The 27,832-nt window shown below is 42.6% G+C and overlaps 1 protein-coding gene across 36 annotated transcripts in view; it reads left to right on the forward strand.

The window, feature by feature from the left end:
- The window catches only part of RIMS2 (regulating synaptic membrane exocytosis 2), an 885,358-nt gene that overhangs the window by 233,733 nt on the left and 623,793 nt on the right, over positions 1–27,832 (forward strand). For 17 of the 36 annotated variants that reach the window (XM_050940533.1, XM_050940532.1, XM_050940535.1 and 14 more), the window contains exon 1: positions 13,598–13,707. The exons of 4 other annotated variants lie outside the window; for them this stretch is intronic. The gene's annotated coding sequence lies outside the window, so the exon portion shown is untranslated. Of the gene's footprint in view, positions 1–13,596; positions 13,708–27,832 lie in introns of those variants that run through there. 15 more of the 36 variants (XM_050940540.1, XM_050940566.1, XM_050940544.1 and 12 more) reach the window with 2 other exon arrangements.

Here is a 27,832-nt window from a genome sequence, read left to right on the forward strand (position 1 = left end):
TTTGTCTGTTCTTCCTTTCTTGTATATAGTTATAGTATTTTCTTGTTTTATAGCCTTTTTTTAGAGTTGTAGTTAGTTAGGTTCTTCTTCAAGTAGTGTCTCTATGGGTGCACCACTGTAGGTACAATAGTGCCCCTGCACCTGGAATTGGGGATCTTTGGTAGAAGTGCCTGTTGGGCTGCACATGTGCTCCTCCCTGCCTCTTGATGTAAGCTTTGGCTATATAGTGCTGCGTGGTCCAATCATCCTCAGTTCCTTCTCAACCACCCTTGGTCGGGGACGGAATCCCTAGCAGAGGCGTTCATACATCTGTAGTGATATTACTGCTTCTGTTGCAAGTTCTTAGTATGTACGTTTCCTTTATTTTTTCTTCCCTTTATCCCTTCTCTCTCAATTTTTTTTCTTTTGCTGTTTTCTCCCTGTTACTCTTTAGATTAGCATAGGTTTCCTTCTCTATGCCCTTTCCTACTGAGAAGTTCTCTCTACTTGGGGTTATGCCTGGATCTGCCAGGATTAAAAGGTGACTCTCCTGTTATGAGGCCATCAGTGTGAGTGATGGCTACTCAGGGTGCATACATTGTTTGGGTGAGGAGCACGTATCTCAGAAATGCACCCACTGCCTCAAATTAAAGGCATGGTCCAGGAAGGACCATGAATTGAAAATAAAACTTTTACTACTGGAGAGTTCATTGCAACCAGCCTCAGAATCTGGCCCCGATACCTTTCCTCCACCATCAGCACTGTCATCTGCTGACCCCCACTACAAAAAGAAAATTTACACTCTCTTGCTACCTCAAAGAAAGGCATCCCCTGTGAGTTCGGTAGCCTTGACATCTTCTGGGATGAGACCTAGTTCCTTTGACTGTCTAGGTATCTCTGGTATTGTTGAGAGGTTCAAGGACCCTAAGAGGGTAGGACAGCAAATGGGACACAGTCATTCGGGACCAATAAGGACAAATCAAAGACCTCAAAATTGGTACCCACTGCATCATTGACACACATGACTGATGCATCCTCCAACACCAATGCAGTCCGTAGTGCAATCTACTGGTCATTTGACAGAATGGACTCTAAATTCGGCACTGTCAACATCCAAAACATCTGCACCATTACCTAGACCTTGCATGGCACTCCCCCCGCAAACACACAGCCACCAGTACCTATGATTATGCCAGTACTGCAAGAGTTCCACTTCTCAATAGACTTGATCGTTTCTGACAACCCAGAGTCTCCTCTCCTCTGTACTGAGCTCCCAATGGTTCATGCCTCTCTTCCCTGGAACTGCAACTTATACCACCAAAGAGTCCTGTGACACCTTATAGACTAACAGACGTTTTGGAGCATGAGCTTTCGTGGGTGAATACCTACTTCGTCAGATGCATCTGACGAAGTGGGTATTCACCCACGAAAGCTCATGCTCCAAAATGTCTGTTAGTCTATAAGATGCCACAGGACTCTTTGCTGCTTTTATAGATCCAGACTAACACGGCTACCCCTCTGAAACTTATACCATGCCACTCTCCTTCACTATCCAGGACCGCACTGCCCTTCCTCAGTGAGGAGGAAGAAGAGGAGTACTCAATTGCGCCTCTCACCCTCCACATCATATCAAGGGGCTTCACACAGAGAATCATACTCGCACCGTTGATATCCAGAGACCAGAAGTGAAGCAGATCTTTGGTACAGGAGCCCATGGATGCTTATTCCCCCACATTGGCCCTTTTGGGACTATTTGGGACTTTCCCAAACTGTCACCAATCACAGACAGACACATATACTCTCCATCCTCACTGGTATTTCGGCCTCCTGAACCAGAGCCAGAATTGTTGGAAGACATGGAGGAAGAGGTTACACTGCCAGCCAACATCTTCTCATCCTCCCCTGAAAAGCCATTATCCCACTATCTCCAACATCAGCTGATGATTTTAAACAATTTGAAGAACTGTTCCAAAGGATTGTTGACTCTCTCCAGATCCCAATGCGGGAAGGTAGAGAGCAACATCACAAGTTGCTTGGCATATTGCAGACCTCTACACTGGCAAAGATGGCACTTCCAATCAATGAGGCCTTGTTGGATCCATGCAAGCTGATCTGGCAGACCACAGCATTAATATTAGCTACCTGCAAGCAAGCAGATAAGAAGTATTGTGTCCCTGCCAAGGACATAATGGAATTCTTCTTCTCACATCTTGCTCTAAATGCAGTGGATGAGAATGTATGCGCTGCTGTTGTCCTAAAACAATGCCATATGACAAGGACTGGAAGAGACTAGACCACTTTAGTCACAAGTCATATTCTTCAGCCATGCTCCAGTTTCAAATTGCTAATTATGAAGCACTTCCATCCAAGTATAATCATGTGAACTATTCCAAATTCCGTGAGTTTAGTCAACATCTCCAAGAGGACAAAGAAGAGCAGTTCCAGGCACTGGTGACAGAAGGACAACTTCTGGCATGTATCACACTACAATGCTGGTCCATTGTGACATCTGTTGTAGTGAGATGGGCTTCATGGCTTCACCTCTTGGAGTTCCCCAGGGGGAATCTCCTGTTTGAAGGATCCAAACTCTTTGCCAAGCACACTGAGTCCCTTCATTCACTAATGGATTCCAGAGCAACACTATGCTCACTTGGTATCTATACTCTAGCACCAAAGAGAAGACAGGGTAGATATCAACCTACCCCGAGATCTTGACCTTCCCCTTCCTCCACTCAATGGCATTATGATCCACAATGCAGGTGACAGAGACCTCCTCTCAAACCTCCCCATCCCACTTCCCACAGATCCTTCTTATGAGCAAATTCTACAAGAAAAAATAAACCCACCTACTGCATCTGGGAGCTGTAGCACTGGTCCCATTCCAACACAGAGGGAAAGTCTTTTATTCCCACTATTTTGTAATCCCCCCCTCACACACAAAAAAATCTGGCAGGTGGAGACCTATCCTAGACTTGAGGAACCTCAGAAAGTTTGTCAAACTACAACAGTTCAAGATGGTCACACTATCAACAATAATCCCAGCACTGGAACAGGGGGACTGGTTCTCAGTTCTCAACCACCAAGACATGTACTTCCAAATTATCATACACCCTTCCCACAGGAAGTTCATCAGATTTGACGGAGGTCTGACCATTGTCAATACAAGGTACAACGCTTTGGCCCCTCTACAGAACCCAAGGTATTTTCCAAAGTCCTGGAAGAGATGGCAGTGCACCTCTGCAAACAAGGGATTATAATATTCCCATACCTAAAAGACTGCCTCCTCATGGCTCAACCCAGAGTTGACATGCTCAAAGCCATAACAAAAATGATGGACCTTTTCTGGAAACTCAGCGTCCAGATAAACATACAAAAATCAATGCTGACACTAGTCCAACAACCAGAGTTTATTGAGGCCCCAACTAGATGCTATAGAGGCAAGAACTTTTTTCTCAGCTCAGATTCTCCACAATAGTCAGTCTCATCTCAACCGTGAGGACCAGCACACACCTCCACCAGAACTTGCCTACAGTTGCTTACTATAGTGGTGCCTTCTCCCAGCTCCACAAACACAGCCAGAGACCAACTGAAGTGCAGCACCTATGTCCTTCTATTGTTTGTGTCCGTTCCCACCACCTATTATTTACAGAGACCAACACTCTGGGAGACTGCTAACTTTCCAATCAGCAAGGATCTAGAACCCACGCTCCTGCCTTTCCTGTCTCTTCCTGCTTCCTGTCTCTTAGCCAGCTTTACAGGGCAGGCTGACTACCCAGACCTGCAGGTGGACCCACTCTGGTAATTAGGGCGTGGCCCCTCAGCCAGCCCAACTGCTACCCTTCTTCCCCTGGAACAGGGCTAACAGGGGACTGGCTTGTTTCTCCTAGCCAGCACCCTGTTGCATTCACTCATATGGCATCAACCACAGTGGTGATAAAACGTGCCAGATTACATATGCGCTATCTCCAGGGATGGCTAGGAACAGTGTACGTACCCCACCGACACAGTTTGAACAAACTTCTCTCGATACCGCTCAAGGTCAAGTAATCATTAGAATGGTGGACACAATTCCAGAATGTCTGCCTGGGGATTCCCTTCCTTCAACCACCACCATCCTTGATACCGATGCTTCACTATTCAGTTGGGGAGCACATCTACAGACTCACATGGTACAGGGCAAGCGGTCCCTGTCAGAATCCATGTTGCACATCTACTTCCTAGAATGCATGCCTTCACTTTCTACCAATAATCAGGCAAAAGACCATAAGAGTAATGATAGACAACATTGCCTGCTTGTTTTATATTGACAAGGGGGAGCACTAAAATTGTGGAACTGATGCATCCAACATGACATCAACATCTCTGCCAGCATACCTATCTGGACACCTGAACATAATGGCAGACTTACTGAGCAGGAGGGTCTCACAGGAACATGAGTGGGAGATAGACTTAAGAACCCTACAGCACATATTCAACTGCTGGGGATTCCTGAACATAGATCTATTTGCCACACCCAAACCCATCAAATACCCACCAATATCTGGGGGAGTCTTTCCTTGTTACATGGGATGCACTCCTCCTCTACACCTTTCCACTCTTTCTCTTACTATTCAAAATGATTCACGAGATACAAGTGGAATGAGCCAGAGTAATTCTCACAGCCTCAACATGGCCATAACAGATATGGCATCCTTACCTCTTGTGCATGACAGTCTGTCCAATGATCAACCTGCAGTCGACTCCACACCTCCTTTTGCTGGATGCAGGCCAAGTTCTCCATCCGCATCTAAAACGTCTCCATTTTAAGGCCTGGCTCCTTCATGGTTCCAGGATCTGGAGATGACCTGTTCAGAAGAGGTAAAGGAGATTCTTTTAAATAGCAGATGTTCAACAACATGCTATACTTACCTACATAACTAAAAAAGATTCTGGACTTGGTATGACTCCACACATGTCTCAGCAATGAGCGCTCCTTTACTACTCATTTTGGATTACATTATAGAGCTCAGAAGATTAGGGCTATCCATAAGCTACGTTTACATACAGCTAGCCGCCATTACTGCTCTCCACTCCAAGATAGAAGGTCATTTGGTATTTACCCACCCAATTACAAATAGATTCCTTAAGGGCCTTCAAAACCTTTACCCTGAAGTATTAGACCCAATCCCACCTTGGGATCTCAGCCTAATTTTACACTGTCTCACCAGCCCCCTGTTTGAACCTATGGCAACGTCCTGCTAATGCATCTATAATTGAAAATGGCCTCTTGTAGCCATCACATCTGCTCAGAGGGTAAGAGAAATAGGTGTCCTCATGGTGTATCCCTCGTTCACAATTTTCTACAAAGATAAGGTTGTGTTAGAACTAGGGCTGTCAAATGATTCAAAAAATAATTGCGATTAATTTCAGTTTTAATCGCACTGTTAAACAATAGAATACAATATATTTAAATATTTTTGGATGTTTTCTATATTTTCAAATATATTAATTTCAATTACAACACAATACAAATATATAGTGCTCACTTTATATTATTATTTTTTATTACAAATATTTACACTGTAAAAAAGATAATCTATTTATCATGAAAGTGCATCCTACAAATGTAGAATGTGTTTTACATAAATGCACTAAAAAATAGGACATGCTTCCATGCTGATGACGCTCGTGAAAAAAATGAGTCAATTAAATTTGTGACTGAACTCTTGGGGGAGAATTGTATGTCTCCTGCTTTATGGTTTTACCTGCATTCTGCCATATCTTTGTGTGATAGCAGTCTCAGATGATGACCCAGCACATTATTCATTTTAAAAACCCTTTCACTACAGCTTTGACAAAACATAGGAGGTACCAATGTGAGATTTCTAAAGATAGCACTCAACTCAAAGTTTAAGAATCTGAAGTGCCTTCCAGAATCTGAGAAGGATGAGGTGTGGAATATTCTATCAGAAGTCTTAAAGAGCAACATTCTGATGCAGAAACTACAGAACTCAAACCACCAAAAAAGAAAATCAATTTTCTGTTAGTCGTATCTGACTCCACACTGCTTTGGATTGTTATTGAGCAGAACCTGTCATCAGCATGGAAGCATGTCCTCTGGAATGGTGGCCGAAGCATGAAGGGGCATATGAATGTTTAGCATATCTGGGACATAAATACCTTGTTTAGAATATCAGGGTTGGAAGGGAGCTCAGGAGGTCACCTAGTCCAACCCCCTGCTCAAAGCAGAGCCAATCCCGCCCCCCCCAACGCTGGATGCAAAAGTGTCATGTGAATGCCTGTTCCCACTTTCAGGTGACATGTAAATAAGAAGCGGGCAGCATTATCTCCCATAAATGTAAACAAACTTGTTTGCCTTAGCGATTGGCTGAGGAAGAAGTAGGACTGAGTGGACTTGTAGGCTATAAAGAAGGGGTCTCAAACACGTGGCCCATGGAGTTATTTCCTGCAGCCTGCCATAGGCACCGACTCCACTGGCAGCCAAGCTCCTCTTCCCCACTACCCCCTCAAGCGTGCCACATCCCCACTCCTCCGCCTACCTCCAAACGCTTCCCACTGCTGAACAGCTGTTTGGCGGCACATAGGACTTTCCAGGAGCTGGGGGGGTGGGAGCAGGGATGCAGCACATTCAGGGGAGGAGGTGGAGAAGAGGTGGGGCTCGGATTTGGGGAAGGGGTTGGAATAGGGGTGGAGGGCAGATTTGGGGCAGAGACTTTGGGGAAGGAGTTGGAATGGGGTCGGGGAAGGGATGGGAAGAGGCAGGGCAGGGACGGGGCCTCATGGACTAGATGAGCAGTCTGATGTATGAAGTTCAGCATGTATGATTCTTTGCTATGAGTAGTTGGGAAGAATGTTTGTTAAAAGTGGTAATGTATTTTGTATGAATAGTTACTTTAAAAAGTCCCTGCCATTACAGCTATGTTGATAGACTGTTAGTGTAGATCATTATCAGTATTACTGACCACATAAGAAATAGTTACAGGTGTTTATATTTTTTTAAAACCTTTCTTCTCATTAGTTTTTAAAAAGTTAATACATTGACTTTAAATAGCATACTATATTACTCTTCATTTTTTTCATTTTTGACTATATTTTTGTATCGTTGTATGAAAAGTTTTCAGTGATGCGGCCCTTGGGCCAATGTACTAGTCTTCATGTGGCCTTCATGGTGATTTGAGTTTGAGATCCTTGCTCTAAAGTTTTACATTGTTTTGTTTTGAATGCAGTTATGTTAAAAATTCTATATTTGTAAGTTGCACTTTCACAATGGAGATTGTACTCCAATATTTGTATGAGGTGAGTTGAAAAATACTATTTATTTTGTTTATCTTTTTTTAGTGCAATTATTTGTAATAAAATAATATAAAATTAGCAGCATACCCTTTGTATATTTGAAAATGTACAAAAACATCCAAAAATATTTATAAATTTAAATTGGTATTCTATTCTTCTTTAACAGTGCAATTAAAACTGCAAGTAATCATGATTAATTTTTTTAATCCAGTTAATTTGTTTTGAGTTACCATATATACTCGTTCATAAGCTGAATATTTTTGGTAATAAACTGACTCATCAAAGAGCAGGGGTCGGCTTATAAGCTGGTGTACACCAAAATTTGATGATTTTAAACTCTATGGAATCATTGAATTCAATACATTGTCATTTTGTTTACCTGGAGTATCTGCAAGCCTGGAGCCCCTCAGCTCCCTGTGGCCACGGTTCGCCATTCCCAGCCAATGGGAGCAGTGGGAAGTGACACCACTTCCTGGAGCTCCCATTGACTGGAAACAACGAACCGCGGCCAGAGGGAGCTGAGGGGTTCCATGCCTGCAGACACTCCAAGTAAACAAAATGTCCCGACCCATCAGCGGTTGGGAGCCAAAGTTTTCCAGCCCCTGAAATATGGGGTTGGCTTTTGAAAGGGTCATACAGTTTTTGCTATTTTTACCTATCCATTTTGGGGGGTTGGCTTATAAACGAACAGGCTAATGAACAAGTATATACGGTAATCGCTTGAGTTAACTGTGATTAATTGACAGCCCTAGTTACGATTACACCCGAATTTCTTACAGTACTGTCCTCTTTCCATCTAAAGCGACCTATTCACCATGCTTATTCCTTTCTGTTGCCAAAAGATCAAAGGGGTCAACCATATCCAAACAACATCTTTCTAAATGGATCTCAGAGTGCATCCACCTTTGCTATTGATGACACTAACTTCAGTCCTCACCTGGAATTCAGAGGCATTTCACTTGAGCACTGTCCACCTTATAGCTTTTCTGAATAACGTACCTGTTATGGACATATGTAAGGCAGCTACCTAGACATCCATGGACACCTTCAGCCAACATTACACAATCACCCACGACAGGGCCTCAGACATCCTACTAGGACACAGTGTCTTATCCTCCTTAGTAGATGTCACTCCGAAGCCCCAGCCTTCCAAGTAGGGGCACTGCTCTAGAGTCACCTACAGTAGAGCATCCATAGGCACACTACTCAAAGAAGAAGAAGAAGAGAAGGTTACTCACGCTGTGCAGTAACTGAGGTTCTTTGAGATGTGTGTCCCTATGTGTGCTCTACTACCTGCCCTCCTCACCTCTACTTCATTGTTCAAATGTAAACTCTGCAGTACAGAAGACTCAGGGAAGTTGGAACACACAGTGGCTCAGAGCATGAAACTGGGAGTAGAGCATGTGCGGCCCAGCAGGCACTGCTACTGAAGATCTCAGAACTCAGGTGCAGAGACACTACCGCACCTACAGGGGAGCACCCGAAGGGACACACATCTTGAAGACCCTGAGTTACTGCACAGAGTGAGTAATCCTCTCTTATCTCAGTCTCAGAGTTCTTTCCCCATTGGGGACAACTGCCTTCCTGGGAAGTATGCCTTGAAAGCCAGATTTAAAAACCATGCCTTGTGCCTGCACTCCTTCTCTGTGTGCAATGAGCTTGTACTGCCTCAGTGAAACTCAAGTCTCGTCTACAGTACGACTTTAGGTCGAATTTAGCAGTGTTACCTCGATTTAACTCTGGACCCGTCCACACAATGAAGCCTGGCCCATGCTTTGTGAGAACTCTATGACCATGTTCCTCTCGTCACTGCGCTGCCATCGCCTCCTCGCCTGGTTTTGCGTTAAACAGTTGTCTGCCATTGCTCTGACGAAGGGAGGGGTGACTGATGACATGGCTTACAGGGAATTAAAATCAACAAAAGGGGTGGCTTTGCATCAAGGAGAAACACAAACAACTGTCACACAGATTGGCCCCTTCAAGGATTGAACTCAAAACCTTGGTTTTAGCAGGCCGTTGATTTCACAAAACAAATTGGGTCAATTTCTTGTTTTGATCCATCTATCTTTTACATCTTAGGCTGGGAGCAGACGGTGCAGTAGGACTGCTAGCCATCGTCATCTCCTGAGTGCTCAGCAGAAGATGGGAATGACCTGGCTGAGTCACTCCCATGTCTGCCCAGGCGCCCCTGACTGATCGCACCGAGGTCGGCTAAAAGAGCACCTAGGAATATGATCACGATGGCTACCATTCGTAATGCACCATCTGCTGCCAAAAGGCAATGAGCTGCTGCTGTTTAGCAATGCTGCTGTTTAGCAATGCAGCACCCAGGAGACGTACGGTGGTGGTGAGCTGAGCGGGCTCCATGCTTGCTGTGGTATGGCATCTGCTCAGATAACCCAGGACAAAAGGCGCAAAACGATTGTCTTCTGTTGCTTTCACAGAGAGAGAGAGGGAGAGGGGGACCTGACATGTACCCAGAACTACCCCTGACACTGTTTTTGCCCCATCAGACATTGGAATCTCAACCCAGAATCCCAATGGGCAGTGGAGACTGTGGGAACTGTGGGATAGCTGCGCACAGCTACCCACAGCGCAATGCTCCGGAAGTCGACGCTAGCCTTGGTACTGTGGACACAGTCCGCTGACTTAATGCATTTAGAGCATTTTGTGTGGGGACACACACAATCGACTGTATAAAAACGATTTCTAAAAAAAGACTTCTATAAATTTGACCTAATTTCGTAGTGTAGACATACCCTCACATTGCCCCCTGCTATTCCATCTGCCTCTCGTTCCCACTCCAGATGCCAAAGGCCAGGGAACCTAGTTTCCAAAAGTTCCTCATGGAGCAAACTATGTGCCCATGTCTGCAGTTGGATCCAGGATTGGCAAAATCACTGGTGTGGCAACCTTTGCTAGCAGTGAGTGCCACTCTGGCTACCTTCCAGGTGGCAGATCCATCAGTGCTGATGAAATCCTGCCCTGAGCACAAGAAGCATGACTATGGGTATAAGGGCAAGTCCCCATCCACAACTCAGCACAAATGCAGTGTTGTCTCCCCAAGCCATGGCTGGTTGGGAGTGAAGTTTTGTGTTGACCTTGCTGCTTCAGCTCCTAAGGTGCCCCAGACAGAGCATAAAGATACTGTTGCAGTAACTTATAGCAACCAACAGGCTGGCACCAGGTCCCCCCACTTCTGTGTGGAGTCCATCCGTCTCTGTAACTGGTTCATCAAGGATCAGATTACACTTCAGCCCACATACCTCCTGGGCACCCAGAACTCACTGGCAGATGTGCTCAGCAAGACACTCTGCCTGAGCCATGAGCGGGAACTGCATGACACCACACTCTAGTGCCTCTTCCGCAAGTGAGGCATGCTGTGATGGGACCTCTTTGGCACTCGCAAGAGCCACAGACATCCACTGTACTGCTCCTGCAGGGCAGTAGGGTGGGACTTGCTGGGTGATGCCGCTCTTCTCCCCTGGTCAGACATTCTCCATGACACTTTCCTTCCATCCTCCTGCTGCTGCAAATTCTCTGCAAGATTTGCCAGGATCATCCAACAGTAATCCTCATAGTCCCATTTTGGTCCTGCCAGTTTTGGTTTAGAGACATTCTGACCCTCTGTGTCCTTTTACCACTCTGCCTCTGCACCCTACTGGATCTCCGCATGCAAGACCAGGGCCACCTCTGTCATCCCAATCCCACTTCACCTCACATTGTAGTTTTTGGATGAAGCTCGGAGATAGGGTGTGCTTCACCCCCGTACGATGTATCCTTAACCAAAACAGACAGTCCTCCACCAGGGCATGCTACCAAGTGAAATGTAGGTGCTTCACCTCCTGGACTCTCAGCCACCAATACCTGCTATCTATGATATCCATACTTACTGTCCTCACCTGTCTGCTCAAACTCGAAACATTTGACTTAGCCCTTAGCTCCATTCAAGTCCACCTCGCAGCACTCAGTGCCTTTCTTCCGCTGGTGGATGGCACTTCTGTGTTCACACACCTTCCTAAAATGGTTAATCAATATCTTCCCACCTATAATCAAACCAGCGCCATCCTGAGACCTCAATCTTGAAACCTCAATTCATGCCCATGGCAATGTCCTCCCTTTCTCATCTCATCTCTCCATGAAAGTGATCTTCTTAGTAGCCATCACCTTGGCTAGACAAGTCAGTGAACTGATGGCCATGATGGCTGACCCCACTGCATGACCTTCAACAGAGATGAAAGTTTCCCTGCCTCTCCACCCTAAATTCCCCCCTAAGGTGGTGTCAGAGTTCCACTTGAATCAGTGTATTCTCCTCCCAGTCTTCTACCCCAAACATCACAACTCCAACCCTGGACAGAGTCCTTGACAACCGCCATTTCCTAGTATTCTGCCTCCTTCCATGACTTGCTATGACTCTTTGTCTCCATTGCTGACTGTTGTAACAGGCACACCCTCTCCTCCCAGTGCATTTCCAAATGGGTCTGTGGGTGCATTCATGAATGCTACATCCTCTCCAGCCTCATTCCAACTGACATCATCATGTCACACTTCAACCCAGGCTCAAGGGGCCATGTCGTCATCCCTAGCTGTGCTCCCGAGCACATCCTCACACCCACCTCCATTTGAGGATCGCTGCTTGCTACTCGCCCACATTGGAATCCATATAGGGACCGTCCCTCAAAGAAGAAGAGGTTACTTACCTGTATCTGGAGAGTCTTTGATATTTGTGGTCCCTATTTGGATTCCAGTATCCATCCTCCATCCCCCTCTGCTGCAGCTTCCACTGCTTAGCAGTAAGAGGGATCTGGAGGGGCATCAACCTGCAAGGCCTATTATAACCTCAGCTGCAAGCACGAGGGGACACATGGACAAAACCTTCTGGCTCTGGCACATGGCATGCATGCACACTCATGCTGGAATCCGATTAGGGACCATACATCTTGAAAAACCTCCAGTTACAGGCAAGTAACCTCCTCTTCCAGGTTCTAAAAGTGCAAGACAACCACTGACAACCAATTAAAAGTAGTTGTCAAAGTTATTTAATTAAAAATAGTTTATTTAGTTAAAGGTTTTCAAACTGCTTAGGTTTTTTTAAATGATAAGAGTACTTTACTGCATTTTTTAATTTTCTGGATTTCTGTTAGATTTATCATACTTTGATCATTAGAATGATAACTAAGTGAATTGAGAAACCAAAGTCTAACTTTTAAGTGTAAATTGAACTGAAATTATTTAAATAGATTAAGATTCAAGACATAGCTTTCTCTTGCTTGGATTTTCAGTGTTATCTCCCTGCTTAAATTACTCTGCTAAAAACAACCTACGTACAAATAGTATTGGAAATATGTGCTTAACTGTTTAAAAATACATGAGAGACCTAATTCAAAGATTAGGGCTTAAGCAAAAATATTTGCAGTTAAATTTGTGGAAGATATAATTTTATTGCAAATACTAGTAAAATATGCTTATATTTGGACTCCCAAGCCTTTTGACTGGAAATCAACTTAATTTGAATTGATATGCATATTTCTTCTTAATATCAATAGCTTCAAAGTAGCTAGCCATCAACCCTTCAGGTAAAAGGCAAGTGAGCAAGCAGCCTCACAAAATCTGTGAAAACAAATGGAGGGATGTGAAGAATGTGGTCACGCTGGGCAGAAATGAGATTTTTCTGATTACAATATGACATTTAGCTACTGTAATAATGGTCACAATAAAATATACAGTTTTGGATATTCCAGGTCTGGATATGTCAGTCCATGTCTTTCAAGGTTGGTTTTTCTTTTTTCTTTCATAGATAGATCTCTTAAGAGGAACCATTGGAGAACTTAGAGCCTGATCAAAACTCCATCAAAGTAAATGGAAAGACTCTCATTGACTTCAACCAAGTTTAGGATCAATCCCTTAGATTCTAACCTACATCTGTAATTAAAAAAGGAAGAATTATTTTTCTTTTGCTACCTGGATCTCTTCCTAATCAGTTAATTAAAAAGTGCGACCAAAATGGGCACTTCAATTGCTGCCATAAGAGTAGCTACTATTTTCTTTGGTCTTTAATCTCTTTTAGTAGGGTTCAGGAAGTTGCTTTTTCTGAATTGTTTTTAAATTGCTCCAGAGCTTTCAATAGAACAATTTAGAATTCTGTACAGAATAAACCCATGCAGAGCCATGTCAGGAAACTTCCTCCCCTTTCTTCCTTTATCTCCTATGAAAAGTTGATAAAACATTCAACACTTTGTTTGAAGTAGATCCTCTGTCTCAATAATGTTATGCATTCTGAAATATTTAAGAAAAAGGCAAATAACATGTCTGCCAAAGTTCAGTCTTTAACCTTTGCTATTTTCAGGAATCCTAGGATTCTTTACTAGAAAACTCCTTTCAAACAGTCCTCTAAACAAACTATGAACAGAAGGTACCGCTTGGGTAGTTTCTCAGGTCAGTCCTCATAATAACTTGGTTGATTCCTGAGTTCTGTATGAACACTGAATTCTTTTTGATTCCGAAACATAGACTGCGTATATAATGAAAGGTATTTTTTAGCAAATTCTTCTAATAAAAGCAGTCTAGAAATTACAAATAAAAATGAAAGCGCACACGAAGACAGAGCCTGATCTTCTTTCCCTCCCTCCCATTTCCCTGTGCCATACCATTTGGGAACATTCAAAGGAGGTATTGCGGTACAGGAGGAAATGTTCACAAGGTTTTTCTGGTGGAAATTTTGCCTGAATTGTTAAAGGAGTAGGTCTTATCCTTTTTTTCCCATTATTAAAACAATTAATGAAGTCTGCTCACATACCCCGCAGATCCTGCAAACCCTAAACCATCTAGGCGGTGTCTTTCTAATTCTGTATTGGCTCAGTATCCCCAGAGTGCTGTACTGGAGCTACCTGCCATGGCTTCCTCAGCCTGTGGCTGCCTATAGAACCCCTCTTCAATCGGGATCACCATCATGAAGTAGGGATTAGTCAGTCATTACAGCTTGAATCTGTATTGATTTCTGTGGGGTTGCCAGGAGGGAGATTTGAGGAGAATATTCTAGTTTTCTAGTAAATATTCTTCCCCACATTCAATACTTTTTTGGCATATCTCCTGTCCACTCATGGATTGCTGGACTCATGGAGTGCACTCCCACATATGATGCTAATTTTTGGTTGAAAACTGACACATTGTTAAGTAGTGTGCAGATGTGAATATCCTTTCACAGCCAGATACAGATACTGGCATTATGCATTTGTGATAGTGAAGATATCAGTAATAATTTGCCTGATCATGTAGGAAACTGAAACAAACATGTAAATAAGAGATTAATGCAAAGCCTCCTATAAACAAAATTATAGCTTAGTTATTCATATTAAAGGCAATTATACTGATGGAAAAAGAAATTCTAGGCACTGAGATATTTTTTCTTTAATTACCAAGTAACAAAAAATAAATATGCTTGTCTCTTCCATATTTCTTCAAGTTGTTTTAAAATGTTGCCTTGTTACTTAAAAATGATGTTGTATCAGAAGAACATATACGGTAAAGTTGCACTTCATTTTTTCAATATAGAGATCTTTGCAATTACAGAGCCGGAAGACTAAACAGTTCTTGAGCATTAAGTTATCTTTGCAACCTGTTACAGTATTCAGAAACCATATCAAGTGCTATTAAGTTCCAGGCGTAGACCTTTATCAAAGTTAGTTCAGCAAATCCCTTGTTTCAGTCACAGGTGTGTAACTACACACCTAGGATTCTTTGAACACTGTTAGGCATTATGGCACAGCAGGAGACTCTGTAAATATTTAATCAGCTAAATTCGGCTTCAGCGGCTGGAAACCAGCACCTATATATATAAATAATGAAGTCATTACTAGTAATAGAGTAAAGTAGAAAACATAGTCAGGTTTTTCTTTTTTCCTGAGCTGTTTGCTTAGAGCTTTATTTGGATAATGTCTACAAGGAGTACTTTAATGATAGCCTGAGGAATTAAGTGAAAAAGGCCTGACTTAACCTTGCAATAGGTTCCTAATTTAATACTGAGTTAAAGTGTTTGCCTGATGTTTCTATCTACTGTGTGAAAATAGGAATTTATGTGTCAAGCACATCGTATAATGGAGATGCAAGTCTGACAGTTGTTACCAAGATAATACAAGTGGCTTTATGAAGACAGCTTTTGCAGACCTTGGACTTTAATGAGTTTATGGTGAGAGATTATGTAAACTGGGAAAATACTGTGTTTTAACAAGGTTTCACCAAAGTTTAGAAAATAAGGATTTGAAACCTACAAATTCCTTGGCTTTCGTAATTATAAAGATGCCTTCATTCAGGATAAAGGAGCTCAACGGAGAAGCCTGGATTTCAGGTAGTTAACTGAATTTCAGTCAATTGATATGTTCTGATGTTTGTGGATTCTTGTAAACATAGTTTCAGCATAGTTAAGATCTTTTTATCACTGTAGGTTTTTAATAAATTAGTTACATAATTTTTTTTAAAAATATGCATAAGATTAATACAAATCTTGAATCAGGCTGGGAGTAATACAAAGCACCTTAACTATAAAAATTGCTGAACATTTTGTAATTATGAGAGTCATAAATGTCATCTTCTTAACTAAAATTAAAATATTAACTATGAATGTAATGAATTTGCCATCAGTACGTAGACATATCTACCACGTATCTTTACATGTTTTGAACATCTTGGGCACCATTCATCAACATCCTTCTTTTATCTGCTCATCTTTTAACTTCACCTCAATAGACACATACATTTATAGTCGTGACTGGTTAATTAAGGCATTCCTGATCCCAAACATTTCCATCATGTGAGTATCAAAGACTATATTGAGTGTTATTTACCAAATTTTTGCATAGCTTTCATATAGTTTTAGCTGGGGAAAGTATAAATTATCCATAGTGTCTTTCCCAAAGATCATATCAGCTCCTACAGTGTTTCTGAGGCTCGGGTTTAAATGGCTTTTTCAAGGTTTGCACAATCGTGTATTGATGTTGAGTTTTAGTTCATCTTTATAACTGTAAACCACATGGAGAAACCTATGTATTCACTAATAACTTCTTTTTATATTCTTATATGAATAGGAAAATTGTATTCCATCCAAAGCGGTTTTTTCAGCTTTTTTTTTTCTTGTCTCTCTCTCTTTTTTTTTGTAATATGTAATCCTACATTGCTTGGCAGACAGAACTGGGAAAGGTAGAAAAAACATTTGCATATCAGATATCCTTAATTGTTTCAATAAAGGAACATTGCTACTGAATGAGTATTGCAAACATACATGCTTTTAAGGGAACAAATAAAATCAGCTTGCCATTTATCCTGTAGGTCCATCAACCACACCATTCTGTAGTACATTTTAAAGAGAACTACAAAGCAGAGTTAGTTTACTTTTCCTCCGCAGGACAAGAGTTGTACTGTTGTTATTGAACAAAAGGCACACAAGATTTATTTTTTGCAATAATCCGATCTTGCAGTTTTTTTTTCTAAATTAATGTGATGGTTACCATTGTCTTCTAGTTTCTTAACTTATTTATCTTAATTGCATGTGTAGCTGTTTAATCATAGGAGACTCTATCATAACAACCCCCCCAACCTCTGACCCAGGATCTTTAGACTTATTTTAATTTAATTATGCGAAAGGTTAATTTTGGACAGTACACTTGACCACTTTATGAAGAATAATATTGAGGTGACTATACTGAGGTTGCATTATGAATTTTAAATTGCCTTAAAATATAACAATTAAAAAACTTGTTGTAATGTCCTTTTATTATTACTTTTGATTATTTATGGTCATGTATTAATTATTTTTAGTATGCCCTTCCACTATGGTATCTGAGTGCCTCACAAATTTAACAAGAAAACTGTTTTTTTTTAAATGGCCACGGCATTTCTGCTTCCCATTTTAGTTCAGCAGATCAATTATCAAGAGGTTATTTAGGCAATGTCATGTAAGAAGGTGCATTTTAACCTGTGTAGTAAAGGTGAGGAGACTTGGATTCAGTCATGTGTCTCATGAGATCTAATCTATATGTGTATGCCTTCCTCCAAAAATGTCTTGCACTTGATTTTTAGGAAGCTAAATCTGGATTCTATCACCTGAAACATCCCTGTAGAGCACAGTTGACATATTGAGGAGCAAATCTTGAAATAGTCACTAAGATAACTGGGTCCTAACCCATTTAGGGCTTTAATGATAAGGGAAAAGACCTTGCAATAGATACTGTCATGTACTGGAACCCAACATAGAATCTGGAACACTGGTGTACAGTACTCTCCTTGATGTGTTTAATGCAGGAGATGGTCTTCTTCAGGTTACACCAACTATAGTTTTCAGAGTTTTTCAAGGTCATTCACTGGTAGAGATCATTACAGTAGCTTTGTCTGCTGATGACCAGCATGCGAATAACTCAGGCAAAGTATATGTCTGATTTCAAAGTATTTGGTGTTTGGACCAGTTGAAGATAGAAAATAGTATTTCTGGCTGCCATTGTAGTGATGAATCAAATAGGGCTCAGACATTCTGCTTCACTTCCACTATATGAGCACTGATATCCTTAACAGAGAGTGTGACTAGAGTCCCAGCCAATCTCCCGAAGTGCCGCCTTCTACAAGTCAATATAACATCCTTTCTCTGTAGTTATCCATTTTTATCAAGCATTCAGATAGCTTGGGACAGTGTTCCTTCCATGTTTGTAGATATAGTGAGGAAGAGAAGACTGTTTCCACAAATTGCAAAATGCTGTGTATGTTTCTAAGATTGTAGGAAAAAGTTCTGATATTTTATTAGAGAAATAATATATGATTATAGACTGTGTCATAATACATATATAGAAAGGGTTAGAAGTTTGAGGTTACAAACTTTGGAATTTGCTGATTTGTTTGGGGTAATCTGAATTACTTCTAACATGTCTATGTCCTTCTAAGTATGTTCTTATGTACATTAATACACACACACTTTTAAATACATATTATTAAGACATTAACCTCCTCATGTAAATGACGTTTTTCATCTTTTGCTTAACAGCAGCAGTTGGAATTCTTGTGGTTACTTAAGAGTTGTTTTCTTTTTAGCTTTTGGGTCAAGCATAAACAGCCAAATGCATCAGTGTGGATGTAGAACAAGTAAGCACTGAAACAGTTATGACATTTGGCCAAACTGATTACATCTTCATTTCTACATGAAAGAAAATAGTACAGCACAGATTAGTGGCATAGCAAATTCATTAAACAATCATTTTTATCAGCTATTTTACAACAAATAATTACAATTTTAAGAGATGGCTTTGTTCCTGTAATTGATTTAATGGGCAAAATTCATTCTTGGTATAACTTAACTGAAGTAAGTGGTGTTACACCAGTGGTGAGTTTGGCCTGGGTGTGTTAAAGTGTGGCTGAATGGATACATAATAAAATATAACTTCTATTTGATATTGTACAAGAGCAGGAAAATCCATCTTACAGTAAGTGTTTTTTTAGTAAAAAATATTAAATCATGTACATTTATTCTGTTTTAAAACAGAAGCAATAAAATCATTTGATATTTTTAAAGTAAAACTAAAAATTTAAGTATAATACTCACTGTGGGGAAATTCTGTACTCGGTTACAATAGTGTAAATCCAAAATAATTCTATTGACTTCAAAATCAACAGAACAATTAGTTGGGATTTATACCAGTGTAACAGAGCTGCATCTAGTTGTCGGCAATTCTTATTTGAACATTGTCAGTTGTGCACACTTTAGAAGAAAATATGTTCTCTACCACATAGAGGTAACCTTCTAACAGGCAGTACAGTTCAGACAGGCACACAGAGTATTGGATGAGAATCCATCTCCATCTGGTGCAGAACATATTTTTTGTGTTTTTCCTTATCTTACTTTGGTGGCTCATCATTGAAGAGCTTGACAGAATACATTTTTTTAAGAATAAATTTGACAGAGATAGTGGAAAACCTAAAGACTTTTCAGGCCCAGGTTACCATCTTGCAGGCACAGAATGTGGTCAAGCTGCACCACCTTCAGCTCTGACCCCCACTCCCTGCCAGCCCCTTCTTCTTCTAACAGACCAGGACAAAGGTGATTGTGACAAATTTTGTGGGGTCATAAATCAGTGTTGGCTCCTATTTCTGCTATACCCACAGCTGTACCCCATCGACCAAGCTGTGACCAACTGCACCCAGGCCTTTTGAGGTATCATTTGAAAATTAATAACTTGCGGTCGATGATAATATCGTGGTAAAATGTGTGTAGAAACATTAAATGTAAAGTTATGAACATAAGCAGAAATTATGACTGAAATGTGTTTACCACAGAAGTCTGAAGAGGGGATAAACCTTTTACTCAAAGACAAAAGCAAGCTGATGCATCTAGCAAGGTGTTCTCAAAGCTGATTAGCAGTTACCAGTCAAGTGGCCATTCTTTGGCAGCAAAGCGGGGCAGGAACAGATTGATTTGGATTTTAACAAACAACAACCTGGAACCTCTTTCACCATGAGACTCAATGTCTCCATCCTCACAGTTGGAAGGAACTTTATCTCAGGTAACTCTCAGGAAAATGCATCTCAGAGGGTTACTGGACTAAAACAGTGAGGGCCAAAACCACCCCAGGTATTCTCTCTTTCTTTCTTTTTTACTCTCATTCTTTCATCTAAGCAGACAAAGGAACCAGCCCTTTATACTTTGAGAGCAGATTCTCACTTGAGAATTTGGTCAGCAATGTTGTTGGGAATCTGGGGTAAGAGATTTTACCTTGAACTAAGTCTAGTTTAATTTTTAGCACTAGAAAGCATTTTATCTTTATTTCTCTTACAACCATTTCTGACTTTAATGCCTTATACTTGTACTCACTGAAAATCTCTGTAGTTAAATAAACTTACTTTATCCTTTAATCAAAACTAATCCAGTGTTCTGTTTAAACTGAATTGTTTGGCAACTCCAATTGAAGTAGCAAACACTTGTACATTGATCCCTTACAGAGGCAACGGATCTCTGATATCCAAACTGTCCAGGGGAGGGCTGGATAGTTCAGAACACATGTTTTGGGGAAAATTTAGGATTGAGAGTGTGTTGGGGTCATGCTGCAAGGAGTAACCAAGGCTGCTGGAAACCAGAGTGTAGCTAATGTAGAGCTGGCAGGTAACAGCTACTCAGAGTCTGACCTGCATGCTGTTTGGCTGTTCATGAGGGGCCCAGGTTGGGAGCTAGAGCAGTAAAGCATTGTGAAAGGCACCCAAGGTTGCAGGGGAGGTGGTGGCACAACCCCTCATTGGTCTGGATTGCATCGCAGAATGAGATGCAAGCCCAAGTGGGATTGATTATTAACCTGCTTACTCGGGCGATCTTGGTCTTGGGTATTCTTGCTCCTGGAACAACTTGAGGTGGAATCCTCATCTGGATTGCATGCCTTGATCAACCTGTGCATCAAGATCAACTGCCTGAGCAAATGGCCCCAAGAAAAATGGTGGTCTTTCCGAATCCTGCCAGCTCTGATCCAGTTCTCCCTCCGTTGCCCAAACCCATGCAAGCCGATAAGGTCCAACTCCACCTCTGTAATGTGGAAAAAAATGATGCTGGGCGTTGGGCCTATGCATATACTGCATGGAGCCAGAACACTTTGCATAAAGTTGCCCTGCCAAGGTCCAATCTGTGCCCTGGTCAGGAAATATCATACCCGAGCCCTGATTGAGGGCTGGGGAGGAGGGATCGGGTTGAGTGGTGCTCTTCCTTTCTCCCCAGCAACCCACACCAACTCTTGTCTGAGGGTACCTTGGTGATGGCCAATCAGCATCCTACATATCTCCAACTCCCTCTCTAGCTCTGGCATCCTGTGATGCCTGACATCAGCATAGAGCTGCTGCTGGACTCAGGTGCCTCAAGTGGTTTCATGGACCTGGAGTTTGCCTGATTACACTATCTCCACCAAATGCAAGGATTCGCTGAGATAGTAGAGTCTATATATGGGTCACTCCTTTCATCAGGACTGGCCATCCACCAGGAAGCTCTCCTACATGCAACTATCCTTTGAGACCATGAGAAGTTCTCCAGTTTGGACTAATTTGTGCACCACATCCATCAGTTGCCCTTGGCATCCCCTGACACGTCACCCAAGATCTCTGCAGACAATCCTATTTCCCAAAAGCTGACCTGAGACCAGAAACCATTTGCAGTGTATAGTAGAACCGCAGAGTGAGGAACTGACTGGCAACCACACATCCCATTTGGAACTGGAAGTACACAATCAGGCAGTATCAGAGACCAAAAATAAAATAAAATAAAAAGCAAATACAGTACAGTACTGTGTTAAATATAAACTATTAAAAAACAAAGATTTTAAAAATAGATTTGACAAGGTAAGGAAACTTTCTGTGCTTGTTTCTCTTAAATTAAGATGTTTAAAATCAGCTTTTTTTCTTCTGTGTAGTAGAGTTTCAAAGCTTTATTAAGCTAGTGTTCAGCTATAAGCTTTTGAAAGAACAGACATAATATTTATTCAGAGTTATGAACAACCTCCATTGCTGGGGTGTTCATAACTTTGAGGTTCTACAGTATTCGATCTTCTAAAGAATTTAGAGACATGAATGGAGCATCCAAAAGTAAACCCAGCAACCCCTGGGACATTCCAGTGGTTCCAGGGATTCCTGTTAAATATCAACACCATGTCAATGTGTTCAACAAAAAGAAAGCCAACACCCTACCAACCTATTGCAGCTATGACTGTCCCATCAACATCCAGCCAGGAGCAGAGGTTCCCTTTGGGCTCACTTACCAGTCTCTTAGCCTGAATGACAGGCACTCCAAAGCTATCTCAGGGAAAACCTACAGATGGGGTTAATTTGCCCCTCTGCATCCCAGCTGTTTGAACGACTCCACTCTGCCAAAGTCTTCACAAAGTTGGACACCCAGCAAGTTTATAACCTGGTGAGGAGCTGGGAAGAGACAAATGAGAGACCATCTTCCATACCAGGTATAGCCATTTAGAATATATGGTCATACCGATTGTAAGCATGAATGGGGCAGTTGTCCATGATGCGTCACATAGGGTTTGTACTTCACTACAGTTGCAATTTGATGATTTTTTTATTTTCCATTTGTGGAGGCGATAACCACACTTTTCGTGTATTATCCAAATGTGGTTGAGTGCAGTCCACTGTTTATGTGGAAGGTAGAATCCTGGGATTTTTTTTGTTGGATCTTCAATCAGGTCTTTGTTTAAGATTTCACAGGAAGCCCATGATTCAAGCAAGCAAGTGCTGGTGTCTTTTCTATTGGCCTGCAGCACTGACACATGGATTCAGAAAGGCTTCTTTGATTTGAGTTGGGGGAGTGGCAGTGAATTGAGTCTTGGTGTATTGGCAGGTCTGGAGCAGCCAGAATCTTGCACTCCAGGAATATCTTGTCTGACGTTGGCTGGTGCGATGGAAGCCATAGTATTGGGATTGATTTGAGAGAGCCACTAGTAATACTGAGCATGGTACTGATTTCAATATCAACAAGACTAGTGTGGGAGCTGTTGCACCAAAGTGGTATGCAATATGCCCCTGTTGGCAAGACCAAGGCTTGTACTGATGTTTGAAGCATGCATGTGTCACATCCCCAGGATATTCCAGCAAGCTTCTGGATGATGTTAACTCTTGTCTTTATCTTATTTTTTGTGTTGTCAAGGTGTTGGCAGTAGTTCAGCATCTGACCGAGGGTAACTCCGAAGTACTGGGGACTGTGGTCATGTGAAAGAAGCAGACCACAAAAGTTTACTTTCAGCTGCAATTTGGCCTCACAGTTTTTCAAGTGGAAGGCAGAGACGAGTGTTTTCAAAGCACTGGGTTTCAGTTCATGGACTTTTCTGTGGCCTCCAGAGAGAATGCTTAGGGTTAGCACAATGTCAATTGCTAGCACAATGTCATCTGCATAGATGAATTTACAGGATGATGTACCGTAATATTGCTGGTATAGTGCAGCCACTAAAACGGATCTCTCTGAGAGGCCATGTTCAATCTCCATAATTTGCATATAAGTGTATGGTGAATTTTCTGTTATTCAGCATCTTGAATCTGATGGACTGGCATGGGAAAGCTAATGCTAAGTTCAGCTGAAGACCTTTACACCATCTGGCACCTTATAGACTAACAGACGTTTTGGAGCATGAGCTTTCGTGGGTGAATACCCACTTCATCAGATGCATGTAGTGGAAAATTCCAGGGGCAAGTATATATATGCAGGCAAGCTAGAGATAATGAGGTAGTTCAATCAGGGAGGATGAGGCCCTGTTCTAGCAGTTGAGGTGTGAAAACCAAGGGAGGAGAAACTGGTTCTGCAATTGGCAAGCCATTCACAGTCTTTGTTTAATCCTGAGCTGATGGTGTCAAATTTGCAGATGAACTGAAGCTCAGCAGTTTCTCTTTGAAGTCTGGTCCTGAAGTTTTTTTGCTGCAGGATGGCCACCTTAAGGTCTGCTATAGTGTGGCCAGGGAGGTTGAAGTGTTCTCCTACAGGTTTTTGTATATTGCCATTCCTAATATCTGATTTGTGTCCGTTTATCCTTTTCCGTAGCAACTGTCCAGTTTGGCCGATGTACATAGCAGAGGGGCATTGCTGGCATATGATGGCGTATATTACATTGGTGGACGTGCAGGTGAATTAACCGGTGATGGTGTGGCTGATCTGGTTAGGTCCTGTGATGGTGTCGCTGGTGTAGATACGTGGGCAGAGTTGGCATTGAGGTTTGTTGCATGGATTGGTTCCTGAGCTAGAGTTACTATGGTGCGGTGTGCAGTTACTGGTGAGAATATGTTTCAGGTTGGCAGGTTGCCTGTGGGCGAGGACTGGCCTGCTACCCAAGGCCTGTGAAAGTGTGGGATCATTGTCCAGGATGGGTTGTAGGTCCCTGATGATGCGTTGGAGAGGTTTTAGCTGGGGACTGTATGTGATGGCCAGTGGAGTCCTGTTGGTTTCTTTCTTGGGTTTGTCTTGCAGTAGGAGGCTTCTGGGTACACGTCTGTCTCTGTTGATCTGTTTCCTTATTTCCTCGTGCGGGTATTGCAGTTTTGAGAATGCTTAGTGGAGATTTTGTAGGTGTTGGTCTTTGTCTGAGGGGTTAGGGCAGATGTTACAACTGGGCATCACATACAGTTCCCAGCTAAAACCTCTCCAACGCATCATCAGAGACCTACAACCCATTCTGGACAATGATCCCACACTTTCACAGGCCTTGGGTAGCAGGCCAGTCCTCGCCCACAGGCAACCTGCCAACCTGAAACATATTCTCACCAGTAACTGCACACCGCACCATAGTAACTCTAGCTCAGGAACCAATCCATGCAACAAACCTCAATGCCAACTCTGCCCACGTATCTACACCAGCGACACCATCACAGGACCTAACCAGATCAGCCACACCATCACCGGTTAATTCACCTGCACGTCCACCAATGTAATATACGCCATCATATGCCAGCAATGCCCCTCTGCTATGTACATCGGCCAAACTGGACAGTTGCTACGGAAAAGGATAAACGGACACAAATCAGATATTAGGAATGGCAATATACAAAAACCTGTAGGAGAACACTTCAACCTCCCTGGCCACACTATAGCAGACCTTAAGGTGGCCATCCTGCAGCAAAAAAACTTCAGGACCAGACTTCAAAGAGAAACTGCTGAGCTTCAGTTCATCTGCAAATTTGACACCATCAGCTCAGGATTAAACAAAGACTGTGAATGGCTTGCCAATTGCAGAACCAGTTTCTCCTCCCTTGGTTTTCACACCTCAACTGCTAGAACAGGGCCTCATCCTCCCTGATTGAACTACCTCATTATCTCTAGCTTGCCTGCATATATATACTTGCCCCTGGAAATTTCCACTACGTGCATCTGATGAAGTGGGTATTCACCCACGAAAGCTCATGCTCCAAAACGTCTGTTAGTCTGTAAGGTGCCACAGGATTCTTTGCTGCTTTTACAGATCCAGACTAACACGGCTACCGCTCTGATACTTTACACCATCTGTATCATATGCAGAAGAAAGATCAATGAATGTCGCTGCTGTTTTTAATTCTTGCTGATAGCCAGTTCCTATGTATTTGGCTAAGGCCAACACCTGGTCACAGCAGTTGTGACCAGTTCTAAATCTGGCCTGCTCTTTAGGAACTGGTTGCTCCAGGATTGGCTGTAACCTTAGAAATAGGAGCCGTTCCAACAATTTATAGCAACTGCTAAGGAGGGAGATGGGCCTGGTAGCTTTTTGGGTCAGTGGGTTCTTTTCCAGGCTTCAAAATGGCTATGATTTTGGCTACCTTCCACTCTTTTGGTATTATGCCTGAAGAGTTGATGTTGCTGAAGAAGTCTGGCAGCCACCTTCTTGCCTTCAGACCAAAGCTCTTCAGGAATTTGGGATATATTCAATCCATTCCTGCTGCTTTCCTGGACTTAGTGTTGGAGAGAACCTTGTCCACTTCATAAGAACATAAGAATGGCCCCACTGGGTCAGACCAAAGGTCCATCTAGCCCAGTATCCTGTCTTCCAACAGTGGCCAGTGCCAGGTGCCCCAGAGGGAATGAACAGAACAGGTAATCATCAAGTGATGTATCCCCTGTCACTCACTTCCAGCTTCTGGCAGACAGAGGCTAGGGACACCATTATTGCCCATCCTGGCTAATAGCCATTGATGGACCTGTCCTCCAGGAATTTATCAAGTTCTTTTCTGAACCCTGTTATGGTCCTCGTGTTTACAACATCCTCTGGCAAGGAGTTCCACAGGTTGACTGTGCGTTGTGTGAAGAAATACTTCCTTTTATTTGTTTTAAACCTGCTGCCTATTAATTTCATTTGGTGACCCCTAGTTCTTGTGTTATGAGAAGTAGTAAAAAAACACTTCCTTATCTTCTCTCTCTACACTTGAGGTTAGCAACCTATGGCATGCGTGCAAAAGATGGCACATGAGATGATTTTGAGTGGACTCACACTGCCTGGCTCCTGGCCACTGGGGCTCCCAGGGGCTCAGCTGCCAGCCTGGGGTCCTACCGCTGGCCCCCTGCCACCTAGGGTCCCATCCACCGGCCCTGCTCAGCCCACTGCCAGCTTCGGGTTCTGGCCACTAGTCCTGGGGGCTCTGCTGCCATCCTGGGGTCCCGGCCTCAGTCCGGGGCTCTACAGCTGTCCCCAGCTGTGGCCCACTGGCCCCAGCCTGGGGTAGTGAGGGATGTAGACAGGAGTAAGAGGGGGCGCAGCTCAGCACCCCCACCTTAAAAATTGTTCCAGTGCCACTGTACTGGAATATTTTTAAGTCCTGATTTGCTGCTTACATCAGTATCACGTCACGTGGAACAGCACATTACGTTTGACGTTGTGTGTAACATCTGTCGGGATTTTTTTTCCCATTGTAAGTTGAGGGGTACATTTGACAAAATGTCAGCTCCTAAGAAAGCAAAGTTAGATGTCCGTTCATTTCAGCCTTCTTAGACAGACACATTTGGATTTATTCAAAAGAACTACCGTGCTGTTTGTGGTTTCTGTTGTGAAAGTCAAGTATCAGAGGAGTAGCCGTGTTAGTCTGGATCTGTAAAAGCAGCAAAGAGTACTGTGGTGCATTATAGACTAACAGACGTATTGGAGCATGATTTTTTGTGGGTGAATACCTGTTTTGTATTTGGTTGTCACAGTTTTTGTTCCTATGGCAACTGAGTTAGATTATTAGGAGATAGCCCAGCCAGCTTCGGCCGCTTAGGTGAGCTCTGTGTCTGTAAATAAATGGTAGTTTTGTTAGCTGTCTACTGTCTGGCCTCAAGTGATTTCTTCCTAAACCGGCTGCCCCCAAGGATATAACAAGTGGCGACGAGGATGGGATTCCGGTGCTGCTCCAGTAACAGAAGGAAGTAGAAGTCAAGGTAAAGAACAAACAAACAAAAAAACTGCTTGTTTGCACTGACTGTGAAAGTGAAATAAAAATCATGGCTACTCTGACCGGGCCACTGGAACCTTTTGATGAGAATATAGTGCAATGGCATGTGTATACTGAGCGTTTTGAGCTTTTTGTTATTGCAAATGACATTACAGAAGAGAAGAAGGTGCCAATATTCTTAAGTGTTGTAGGGGCTAAAACCTACTCCCTGCTACACCCTGTTAAGCCTGAGACTAAATCTTACAGTGACATTGTGGAAATCCTGGGGTCCCATTTTTCCCCCAAACCACTGGTAATTGCTGAAAGATATCCGTTCCACAAAAGAGACCAAAAAGAAGATGAAACAGTTGTACAATTTGTAGTTATTTTTAAAAAGCTAGCAGAACACTGTGAATTTAAAGAGAAGTTAAATGATGCCCTGTGTGACAGGTTAGTGTATGGCCTGTACAGTGAAGCTATACAGAAGCGTCTACTGACAGAGGCGCAGCTTACATTACAGAAGGCTGTTGATATTGCTGTCTTCATGGAACTGGCTACAAGGGAGGCGCAATATATCGGTGCATCCCCTAGGGTGCAAAAAGTGTCACAAGAACCTACCCACAAAACTGTGCAGAGTCAGGAATGTTACCACTGTGGTAAGCCAGGTCACCAGGCATCAGAATGCTGGTGT

Source organism: Gopherus flavomarginatus, chromosome 2, assembly GCF_025201925.1.
Source record: "Gopherus flavomarginatus isolate rGopFla2 chromosome 2, rGopFla2.mat.asm, whole genome shotgun sequence".
NCBI classification, from domain to species: Eukaryota; Metazoa; Chordata; order Testudines; family Testudinidae; genus Gopherus; species Gopherus flavomarginatus.